The following is a 12,584-nucleotide window of genomic DNA, read 5'->3' as shown; positions in this document are numbered from 1 at the left end:
AAATTCAAACACAACGTCCACCTAATGGCTTTTTCCAGAGCTTTCCACCACATCTCATCGTCTTCATCAGCAACTGGAGTTCGCTTAGTGTCATGCAGATTGTTGGTACGTTGATACCACATCTGACGGCCATGACACAACAAGCTGACAATCGTACAGTAGTCAACGTCCAGTGAGTGTCATGTGGTCTTTGCTGTTGTCCCCATGAATACAAACTATCACCACCTCCTCATATTGAGAGTTATTTCTGCACAAGCTATTTGGCTGTTGGCTGTAGTCTTTGCGGTATGTTCAGTGCATGGCTGAGACACAGGTGATGTGAAGCGATGCAAAAGTCGCCCTTCATTGCTACTAGTTCTTTATGCCATTGTCTGGTCCTTAACACAAAAAATGCAATATATAATATACAATATTGTCCAGAGTGACTGACATTATTCATACTCCAGCCATCAATACAGACTGTGTGATATAGTTGAAAGCTCTGGAAAAAACTACCAAGTGGACCTTGTGTTAACCTTATATGATCGAGCGTTACATACAACCACTGTATTGCAAAGTAACATGGATGTTTAAAAAAGCCTAAACATCTGTCTGATGGTTTTCCAGTTATGATTGAACTCTTCATTAACACTTTATTTGCTTTTTTCCCACTCTCCCTTTCCTGTTTTCATGTCACGTCTAAACAGCCACCCCCCTCCTCCTCTCTCAGAGGCCAGCGCAGGTGTGTATTCTCCCTCATGCATCACTCTAAAAGTCATGGGATTTGTTTTGCGACACAGGGAGCTTTTAAAAAGCTGCAGAAAAATCCCCTCGTCCCCTGTTTTATTCCCGCATCTCTTTAATACAACTGTAAATCTTCGTCTTCCTGTCTCCTCTGTGTACTTTTTTACCATCCCACTCTTTCCTACCGTATCCCCCCCCCCCCCTCCCTCTGCTTTATGCTGTCCAGGATGAAGTTGAGTTATGGGACAATCACCCAGAGAAGCAAAGCGCGGAGAGTTGGATCTGATTTGTTATCAGTATTTTCTAGTTTGTCGTCCTTTCTCTGTCTCTGAAATCCCAGCTCATAATCATTAGCAGACCCAAAAGAAAAATCAATTTTCATCAGGGTATGTTTATTAGGGGTATTAAGTAAATAACTCTTAATTACCATTTTCTTTTAAGTCTTTCCATCCTGCTCTCCAAATCTAACTCTCCCTCAGTGCTTCTGGCCAGAATCCCAGACACATCTCAGCTGATCGTCCCTAATCGGAGCCCTAGCTGTCTCCTGTCCTGTCCTGCTGCTGTCACCACTGCAATTAAGTCCGTCTAATTGGACAGGCTTCTGTCAGTGTGTGTGAGCGCATATGCGTCTGCATCCACGTTGTGGCCAGGCTCACTGGAGCCAGGTGGCCACGTGTTTGGCTCACAGGAGGCCATTTTTCTATCAATGCTAAACCACAGGCAATAAACACAGCCATGTGATGCACACAGCGCAAGGTCTGAAACAACGCCAGAGACTTGGCAAACACATGCATGGGAAGACATTAGATATTACTAGGAATGGGACATTTGGCCAGTAAGTCTAGAAATTTGGCCAAAGCTCGTATGCAGATATGACCAAAGTGGTTTGAGATCATTCCAAGATGTTAATGGAACTGTGAAGAAGCGATAATGGCTCTGAATCTGAGATATAACACAGATAAGCTCTAGCTGTGAATTCGCTGGGTCTCTGATGAGTAGGTTGGGCTTCGAAACTGACATGGGAGAGGTTCGAAGAAGAAGTCATGGAGCATGGTATTACAAACAAAACTCAGAGACAAGTGAAAGTATTAAATCATCAAGATTTAAAAAAAAAAGTTTTCTGGCTTCAGCAACACTCCGGCAACATGTTAGGTGTGGTATAATTGTGGTATGTCAGCTTACGGATAATTAAGGGGCTTAAGTCACTCAACCGAAATCACTAACTACTTGCAGAAGCTGCTCATCTGCCATGATGTCACCAAAAGCTGCAACAGAGCATTTCTCTACCATAAACACTTTGGCGGGCAGCTTTAAACCCAGCAGCATCACTCTGAGATTTCCACAAATCACTCCTTTTCTTTTCTCCCATGTCACCCTCTTTCTATTACACAGCTTTGACTGCCAGAGATGTTTACCTTCCTGACCCACTGTGTCTGGCCAGTAAACAGGCATTGGCTTGGGTCCTGGTCTGGACCAGGTCCATGTTTCTGCTCTCCCTCTCCATATCCGCATTACCACTGAACCACAGCTGGCTAATGAAAGTCAGGCCCTGACTGCCCACAAAACTGCTACATACTAACTACCAGAGTGCAGGGCAAACATTCAAGGCTAGATGGACTACAGAAGCATCCGGACATGACTTTGCTCAAAATATAAAAATATTTTTGAACAGTATATTAGTAAGTCCTCTTGCTAACATTCTGTATTTGCACAGAAAAAAACAAACAATAGTAATTCAATGATGCTTCACTCATTTCAACAGTGTAGATATTATATTGCCTGAACAACTTTGTGTGTATTGTGTGATTTTGTATGTATGTTCTTAGAACACACACTAAAACCATTTCCTCTGTTTTGCCAGGTGGGGTGTCAGAACCTGACAGGGGTATCCACTTCTCTGTTCAGAATTGGGGTGTCTTGTTCGTGTAGTTTTTTATGGGAAGACGTCCAGTCCAAAGTAAATATTTGATCTGAGAACTCACTCGGTCACATGCAGCTGGCGCTGCAGTAAAGACAGCTTTAGACATTTGTTGAGTTTTATATACAGGGATGCAGAGTGAAGATCTGCTTTATGGCTAATGATATTCTACTCTCACAGCTTCCAGTCTGCGTCCCTTCCTGTACCCCTAACATGACGGCTGCCCGGATTCGTGGGTAGACAAACAAAGACCTGCGCTGAGACGGAAACACGTGCGGTGATCTGGTTGCATTTAATGGTCAGACAGGGGAAAGGAAGGGGTGTTTTTACGTTGAAGATTGGTGGTGGCTGTCACTTCCCAATCTGTGGGGTGCACACCGACGTCCAGCCTGGACTTTACTGATACTAGTCTTATTTCAACATACCTACATGCCTGTTGTGGTCATGTTTTTATTACAGTCAAACTAACAAAAATAAATTTTAAAAGGAAAAATGACAAATTCTGCCTTCATCGAATGAAAACCTGAATTCACACGCAATAAAAAACACTATTTCTCATTTCAGTATACTCAGGGGATTTGGCAGCTATAGCCTTACTTGGTCTGGAATGACCAGTAGCTTATAGCAACTAATGTTACTTTTGGAAGATAATGCTGTCTTACTCACAATATTGAGTCAGTTCACTTACTAATTGTATAATAACAACATCACTGGTTCTGTCCAAGCACGTTCTTACCTGACACCATCCAGCCATGTTCTAGTTTACAGAGCATTCGACGAGTTTGGAGCGAAAACTTGCTTAATTGACCTGTTTTGTTGTTTAGGTGTGAGAAAACGTTGGCAGTTTTCACCTGTGGCTGCTGCTTAGCAAAAGTAACACAGACTCATCAAAAACTTGCCTCTGTAAAATGGTATAAAGACAAAAATCAAGTGGAACACTCATTATATAGTTCAAAAAAACATTTAGTTTGTTTAATAAAAGAAAAAAAAGTCCTAGTTTCGGTATGGTATTGAGCTTACTTTTGAAGTAGTGGATTATCCCCTGTTGAAATGTTCCCCCTCACATTCACTGACAGTAGCAAGTATGATGTGCAGGCTATTATCAAATGATGAGAGCTAACATGACAAAAAAAATAAGATTGGAGATTCATTTTTTTTTCTCATCTGATTGTGAATAAATGAAACAAAAGCAGTTTCACACAGTGCTCAGCATCTGTTACACTTGTGTGCATGTTAATCTTTTTTTTTCATGTTTTCACTTTGTTTTATCTTTGTGCGCAATAATTTCTTGTGCTGTTTCCTTTAATTTGAAAGGCAGTGTCTCACTCCTTTTCTGTTGGCAGCGCCGTCAGTTCTATAAAAGCATGAAAAAATGATTGGCAAATTGGTGGCGATCCCACCCAACCAACTCCAGCTTTTTACACAATGATTTCACACGCCCCACAGAGACCTCAGTTTCCAGCAAGGACATGGGAGCGTATTGTAAATGTGTTTGTTTGGGGTTTAATGTTGAGAAGAAAATATCTCAACAGTTTATGAGTCAAGGGTTTTGTGACTGAGGCCATATATCAAACATGTACATACCATACAAAGCAATAAGACCCACTTTCCCTTTGGGATGCACTGCTGACGCCTGCATGCTTTAGGGGGACTGGGGGCTAATCTAACAGGATTCCTGGCTGGTCCAGTTGGGAATTATTCCAGTCGTCACCGTGCCTCAGTTTCAGCAGTAGTGCTGTGGTGCTAAGTGGATACAGTCTGCCTTAAGTTAGATATCTGGGGTCACCAACGCACAAATTCTTACCTTAATAACCAATAGCCTGAGAAAACACACAGCAGTCTGTAGATCGGCACATCAGGGTTTCTTAATCCAAACCACACAAATGTACTTACATGTGCATGCATGCACACACACTCACACACACACACACACACTCACACACACACACACACACACACACACACACATACACACACACACACACACACACACACACACACACACACACACACGTGTTTGACTGGCACATGTTCTGTGATTGCTGTGGCAGATATCCTTCATATCCTGTCCTGTAAAGAGCGGAGATTTGTTAGTCTTTTAGATTCCTAGATGAGGGGCTAAATCCATACTGCTCTGGGAGGCTGATGATTTTTTTTCATTAAACCAAATCATCTCTGGGGCAAGCAACCCCTCTCAAAGTCACAAGGGACATGATCAACCCCACAAGCAAAACACTCTGTCTTTGTCAGATTGTCTCACACACGTGTGGTCAAGATGAACAATAGGAACAGAGGAAGATATATTCTTAATTTTAGAGTATGGATAAAATATTTATTTGCACAAATTATAAAAAAAAGCCTTACCCTTGGTACCTGCCAGACCTTGTATTTAAAACCTGCTGAGGAGGAGAAACAGTGAATTGGAATTAACTGAAAAGGAAGTTCATTAGCACTGCGTGCCTCCAGTGAAAAGCTTGAGAGCCCACGTAATAGGCATGAAGGTATTTTGTATGATTAATGGACTCAGTGGGGTGGGGGGTGGGGGGGGACTTTGGGTCATGGGATCTGGGTTGGGGTCAAGGACAAGGTCATGGGGATCATGGAGTTACCACATTCACACTGCAAGACAGTTTGTTGATGTGTTGCTGTTTTGACAAATTGTTGGTGATGCAAAAGGCCACATTGTGCCGTTACAGCTAAGTTGTGAACAGACAAATAGTTCCTGCCTCTTTGGTGGTTTTCGTAACTTCCATTGCACTGATTTCTGTGTAAAGCAAAACCCTTTATCAGTATTTTATTAAAAGTACCATTAAAAACACAGATATGATCTACTGACTGTCTCTCGAACGACGACCAAAGATCCAGCTGGCCACCAACATTGATAATTGTTAAATTTAGGTCTTTATGTAGCATGTCAAAAATAACATGTCATAACAACTACTACGCCAACATCAATTTAACATAGAATACTGACGACAAATGACGTTTATATTTTGTTGGTTTTAAATTGTCATTGTCAATGTCAATTTAATTCATATAGCACTTTTAAAACAACCGTAGTTGACCAAAGTGCTGAACAGTTCTAAAACCAGGGGACAAAACAACTAGAAACTAGTTGTTAAATTGTGTTGTAAAGTAAACCAGTGACCAGTGCAGTAAAACCCAGTGTCTTTCAGTGTCTCCTGACAACATGTCTTCATATAAATTAAAACATTTAGTTGTAAGATATGGAGAATTAAACCCAACATCTAAAAAACATCATATTATTAACAAAACAAAAATTTGACGTCTGTCTGACATAAGAATCCAATGTCTTTCTGACATCATATTGATGTCTGGTGCCAGTTGGTGATGAAACGATGACAAAAAAATTATATATGTGACTAAATCTCATTCTTCGTCATATTAACACCCTCCTTTCATTTCAGTTGTCAGACAAGTTGTGAGCTCAACATTGACATATTATCAATATTTATCAAGTTAATATGGCAAACTTATCAGCAAACAGCTGTTTATTTACAAATCCAGAAGTTACAAAACAATTAATGGGATCATTTTTCTGGTCACCTGGCAAATTTTAGCCTGAGATTCATTCTACTTTATGCTCTGTTTAGTGAAACCACTCTGTGATGTTGCTAAAGGTTGTAGCAGGCCTATAATGTAATGAACAGGACCATATTTTCCCTATTTTGGCTTTATCCCCACTGAGTGTTTCTCCCTTTTATAGGTAATTGTTTGATGTCTCAACTTCCAACTTACTATCTGCACAATTATTTATGAAACTAAATCATACTTGTAAGGAAAATTGTTAATGTCCTGTGGCAAGTGAGTGTTGAAACATGCACACAGTTGGGCTTCCCTTTTCCTTTGGAGAAAATGAATGCACCTTTGATTGAGTGGTCTTAGTGTGACTTTGTGGACAGACAGTGGGGGCACAACATGAACCAGACAATTATGGCAATATATTAGCAATATGCATTCCCTCCAGCATCACACCCAATCTGGGCTTGGTCCTCTTTCAGAATTCCTGTCTTTATTAAAATGTGAGATTTGTTTGGATAGTACTGTGTCATATGAAGGATTACACTGCCAGACAAAAGAGTCTGTTTAAACCTCCCAGGGCCTATACTGCAGCTCTCCTTTAAACCAACATGCTCCAGCTCCCATGCTTAAACTGCATGCTTCATTATTGATTTATTGACACTGATCCACCTATCATAAGCATGATTACATTCCAAACTGTATTATGGCAACAGTGCGTTTACACCAGCCAAGTGTGAGACTTGGAGGCTCCCCTGAAAGCAATGTAAGTGCACACATGCATGCTCAGGATTTTTCAAGCGAAGTGCACGTGGTATGTAGAGTAGAGACTCTGACAGCAGCTGTTGCGTGTTTGGTATGTGTTCTACGTATTATAATGTCACAGAGAACCTTTCATGCGTCATTAAAACAGTCAGGTCCACGGTTCATATGAAAGCAGAAATAAGTAAACAATGATAAATAACCCACAGTTACAGTGTATCCAATTTGTGTAACACTTTTAGCTAATATGTGTTAGATTTGATTAGCTTGCCAAGTATGGCAGTTGCCCGCAGTGTGTGGTCCAGGCATTAGTGCCTCCAGCGGAGGAATTGATTAATAGCTCAGCGTCTCATTTCACCCATTGATATCATCACCACCACAGCACCAGATGTGTTGTTCATTGCCAGGCCATGTTTTGAATTTTATTACTTTTTGTTCACACAGCCTTCATAAGGTATAATAGAAAACCATCACAACAGTTGCATTCACATCCTATACTGTACATAGATGCTGGATTAATCATTATTAGGACACCAAAATACACACATTACTATCCAAAAGACAGATAAGAGCAAATGCACAGATGTGTTCATTAAAAGCTTGCAATGTCATCACACAAAAAACACTATATCGACATCCATATAGACACCCAAAATCACGGAACCATGTGTTTGGACATGTGTGTATGTGTGAGTGAATGCAAGTGTGTATCTGTCTATCTGCAGCTAATCTCGCACACTACCAGACTAATCAGCCTAATATTCTGTGTGCACTTTTATGATTGTATGCTTAAGGACTCCTTATGGTGAGAGAGATGAGAAACCTTTTTTACTGTTTTATATCATCTTTGACAGCAGATTCCTTACTCATCTTAAATTACCACTAGGGGCAGAAAGTCCTCACCAAAACTGCCCAGCAAAAACATTGAGCAAAAGGCATTTCCACATATCATCTTGGCTAAAAATAAGAAGCCTTTCGGACTTATGCAGGCCACATTTTAGTCTTTGTCATGGCTCAAAAACTGACATCCATGGAAATGTTTGGTCTTGGTTTTAAAGTCTTGCACGATACGAGATGTACAAAAAATTTGTTATACATTATCATCAGATACGGCTGCACCACATGCATTGTCTAGAGTGGCCACAATTGTCCAGCAGCTGCATCGTAGCTGGAACAGGCCTGCATGGAGGAGATTTGTACCTTACTGGTGCACTTTTCTAGTTAAGTGTTTTCATTAAAAAAAAACCACAGACACACACACACACACACACACACACACACACACACACACACAAAAACCCTACTATATATAAATCATAGATAATTTTAAGTAAATATGGGCATAATAACACAGACGTACTGCACAACATGCAGTGAGTGGGAATCATGACGGGCAGAAGGCCTACAGTGGAGAAAGTCTTTCTCCATGTGTTATTGTTCAGCAGAGAATTATCAAGCCTCGACATGCCTAATGCTGTCTTCACTGTCAAAAATCTCTGATCATATGGCTTGCTGTTGGTTATTTCCACTGCCAGTGTAGAGTTGCATATCAGCCAAGGTGAAGCTTTGTCCATACGCTCCACTCCTACCTGTTGAGTTTGAGTGAAAGGGTGCATACGTTTTACATTATTCCAAGTCCTGTAGTGAGCTTTACACTGCAGATGTGTAAAGCTTGCAGGTGTGTAGATACTGTGTGTTTGTGTATGTGTTAGAGGGACTGTGTGTGTGTATTGCAGGAATGTATTGGTGCACAGTTGCTACTACAATCTCTCTGATCTTTAAGTGCAACAGTTGACCCTAAGAGCCTCTCACTTGTCCAAACTGGCTGACTCAATGAATCTTCAAGTTTTTATGCCCTATGGTGAACAACACACAGACACGCACATACCAACCTTACTGCCAGACAAGAATGCTCATACGAGACAGCACTGCAAAATCCTAGATTACACACAATGACAACATTTGTTTTGTTTTTTTTGTACACTGAATGTTCGCGAATGACAACTATGGTATGGTGAATGTTTGGAAAAGACTTATTTTCCATGTTCCCATGTGAAGCATGCACTATTTCCTGCATAGACCACAACTTTCAGCCCATTCTCATTATGACACTTGTCAAATAGCCCCACTTTGTCAGTGCTTTGGGCGAAAGTGTGCAATGCCGAAAGGCACCTTTTGTGTGGTCATGGAATGCCGCTGGACGGTGTTAGCTGAGAACGTGGCCAGACAGAACCAATCGCAGTGTTATCGTACACCGGGAGACAGCAAGACAACACCTGCCTGATTGCCTGATACATGCATGGGCGGCATTACTTGAGAATGAAACATGTCAGGACGGCGTCAGGTTATAACGCTGCTGATAACACTGAATATAAGGAGCTTCCTATTTGAGTGTTTTTCTACACCTTACCATGTGCCTCCTTGCTCTAAACCTAACCATCCTTGCTGTTGTTGTATGTGCTGTTCATGCCTAAACACAACCACGTGCCATGTCATCTCACCATGGGCATTTGTTAACATCATGGTAGCAGCATCCTGTGCGTAAACAACAGATGCAGAAGGATACCTCACTTGTAATATGTAGACACTCAAGTCCACTGACAGAGCGGCAACATGTGACGAGGTGGGATGAGACTGTGTTGTAACTATGGCATTGGATGTAAATTGTGAAGTGCAGAATTACTAGCTGCACATACATGAATATACAGGTTTTGAATGCAACCCTAAATCTAAATCACAAGAAAACTTAAATATCCCAGTGCCTTTGGAGAAGAAAGGCAACTAAGACAGACACACACACACAGAAACACACACAGAAATACACAAACACAAACACCACCACGTGATCGGACCTCCAGCTTTCAAAACGCTCCATGCTTCTCCTCTGTTCTGACCCTGTGCCAGAGGCTGTGAAATGAGATTATTATGTGTGAAATGAGGAGCCCTCTCACTCCTTCTCATGATCCAGGCAGGACAAATCAGGGTTAAAGACAGACGACAGAGAGAGATAGCCGTAGGCTAACTCCACTCCATGGGGGGGTACAATACGGCACCAAATTCTTCCACATCATTACATGAGCTTTCTTTGAAACCTATTGCCTGAGGGAGAAAAACTTATCCAGTTGGAGATAGAAATGATGGAGGCAGAACCATCTCCTCTAGCTTGGGGTCCTTTCATAAACGCTCCCAGGTTGAACAAACATTCATCTGGGCGTGAAGTGCGGGCCTCACCTCCTAACCTGCGCCTCCTCTTGCTTGCAGCCCTCTGCAATGTCTGTCTGACTCTGCCGCGATGGCATTCCCTGCATACCTGTGGTCTCAAGTGACGGGGGCACATGCGCAGGTCATATGGCCACAGCAGGGAGCGGATGTACGCGTATTAACCCAAATCTCCAATGACAACCCCATTTTACCGTTATTGCGGATTAATCTTTCCCAGGCTGTGAGAGTATAAGGGAATATGGGTCAAGCTGTTGAGTGAACGGAGAGTGATGGGGTGAGGCAGGGTGGGGGTGAAGGTGGGTACTTGAGCGAGAAGTTTCAAACCTGGTCGAGTGTGACCTCTGACATCCTGATGTGAACCTGAGGCGAGCTCAGTAGAAGCCGACCTCCTCTGACGGAGTAATTAGCGTGAACAATAACGCACAATTGGTTACAGTTGGATTAGCTTGAACTCATCTAATAAGGCATGCAATGCACCAAGTGGCTCAGTGAAGCGCTCAGGTTGGGGAATGATACACACCCTTTGATGTTTTAATGAAAGGCATCTCTCTCTTCTCAGTTCACTGACTGTTTGATCGCCATATGGACCCTAGATTATGATAGAGGTATGAAGTTTCTGGAACAAAAGAACAAATCACCATTTCAATGGGCTACAAAAAGGACTTTTCACAATATGTTTTACATTAGCTAGTCGTACATTTCAGTTTGGATTTCCTTAAAGGAACACTTCAAACCCAAATGATCATTTATATATCAACTACTCACCCTGTGTCATGTTGAATTCACGGGGAAAACCTAAAATGGGTCAGCGTTTAACAACAACAAAACTATATCAAATCATCCATTTAAAAACTCAACTTGTCCAGGATAATCCCAGCTCACTTCTCCATTCGTAGACTCAGTGCTTTTTTAAAATCAATTCTTAAAATCCATCTTTATAGACTTGCTTTTATGCCTTCTTTTTATTTCTTACATTTCTTTTTTACATTGCTTTTTTATTGCTTTTATTATTTTCTAATTTTTACTTGTCTTTAATTTCTAATTTCTACTTTATTTGTGTCTTGCATTTTACATTTTTGTCCTCTTGTTTTAACTTTATGACTTTACCTTTGTTTTGTCTTCCTTTGCACGGCATGATAATTCAACATTAATATTTGTTTATTGTAAATTATATATGCTTGAATGAATATCACTAAGACCTAATTTTTTTATTGTTGTTGTTTGTCTTACGGAATGTCTTTTATGTAAGTCTTCTATGCAGAAATATTTTTGTGAAAATGCATGTGTTTGGGCGTACTGAGCATACGACTGGATGAATTGGATTTGAATTTCATTGCAGGAATTGTGTGAGAGTTTGTAAACAGATGTTTTGCATTCTTCCTGAATTCAACCTCACACTGGGTGAGTAACTGATGTACAAATGACCATTCTGGGGGTGAAGTATTGGTTTCATTAATTTCAGTCCTTTTTCTCTCGTAGCAAAACCTTTAAAATGTCTCCCCTGCCTTCTATTGAGCAAGCACTGTGTTTACACAAGCTTCATCATCTGTAAGTCCTTTATTTGTCATTTCTTTGAAGTCAGTCCCTCCCTGCAGTACAATCAATAATGCCCATTGTTAGCCTTCTATGTATTTTATTGTAATACTGTAGTCTCGTACAAGTTTTTTGTCAACATTCCCCAAAGGAAAACACGTAATTCCACAGATTCTCATGGGATGACATTTATCCATGGGACCCCCAACTGAAAAAGGTTTTCTTATTTTATTTGAGTAGTTCAATGCTTATGTAAAATTCCCCATCGGTGCATTGTGACTACTGAGTATCAGTAGAAACAGGCGTATGGCTGTTGCCAATTTCCTCTGTCGGTAAAAAACTTGGAGGGTAGTTTGATTCTGGCAGTTATTGCTCTGATCAGTCAAATAAACAAAAACTAACCCTTGAAATGAAAAAAATGTTTCCATTAAAATGAGATTCACATGTAGTTTAAACACAAAAAATAACCACGTTTTCAGGTTTAGCCCTGATCCCCAACATTTTACGTCTGATATGTCTGTTGTCATCTTTGGGCTTGGGGAGGATAGGGTTAGGGCTAGGGTCATTCCAGGTCAAAAGGCTAAAATCCAAGTTAACTCATTAGTCATTAGTGTTAAGCCTAGTTCAGAGCAAAGATTTGCGAAACTGTTTAGGACATGAAAACAAAAAATTGTAGCAGTACGAGCTGGCCAAGCTCAGCCCATCTCAAGCCAGCTAGTAGTGTCACCAGTGTAAGGCACTTTACCTGTTTCAACAGCCAAGACTTGGATGGATGAGAATTAGCTTGTCAGCCTGTTTTGTAAAACAGTTGTGTATATAAGTATCCTGGGTATTTGGTTGAGGCACCAATGGATGGCTCCAAATTCTTGACCTTCTTGTTTTTTCA

This window comes from Plectropomus leopardus, chromosome 8 (genome assembly GCF_008729295.1).
Source record: "Plectropomus leopardus isolate mb chromosome 8, YSFRI_Pleo_2.0, whole genome shotgun sequence".
Classification (NCBI taxonomy): domain Eukaryota; kingdom Metazoa; phylum Chordata; class Actinopteri; order Perciformes; family Serranidae; genus Plectropomus; species Plectropomus leopardus.
This window is presented reverse-complemented; position numbering follows the sequence as displayed.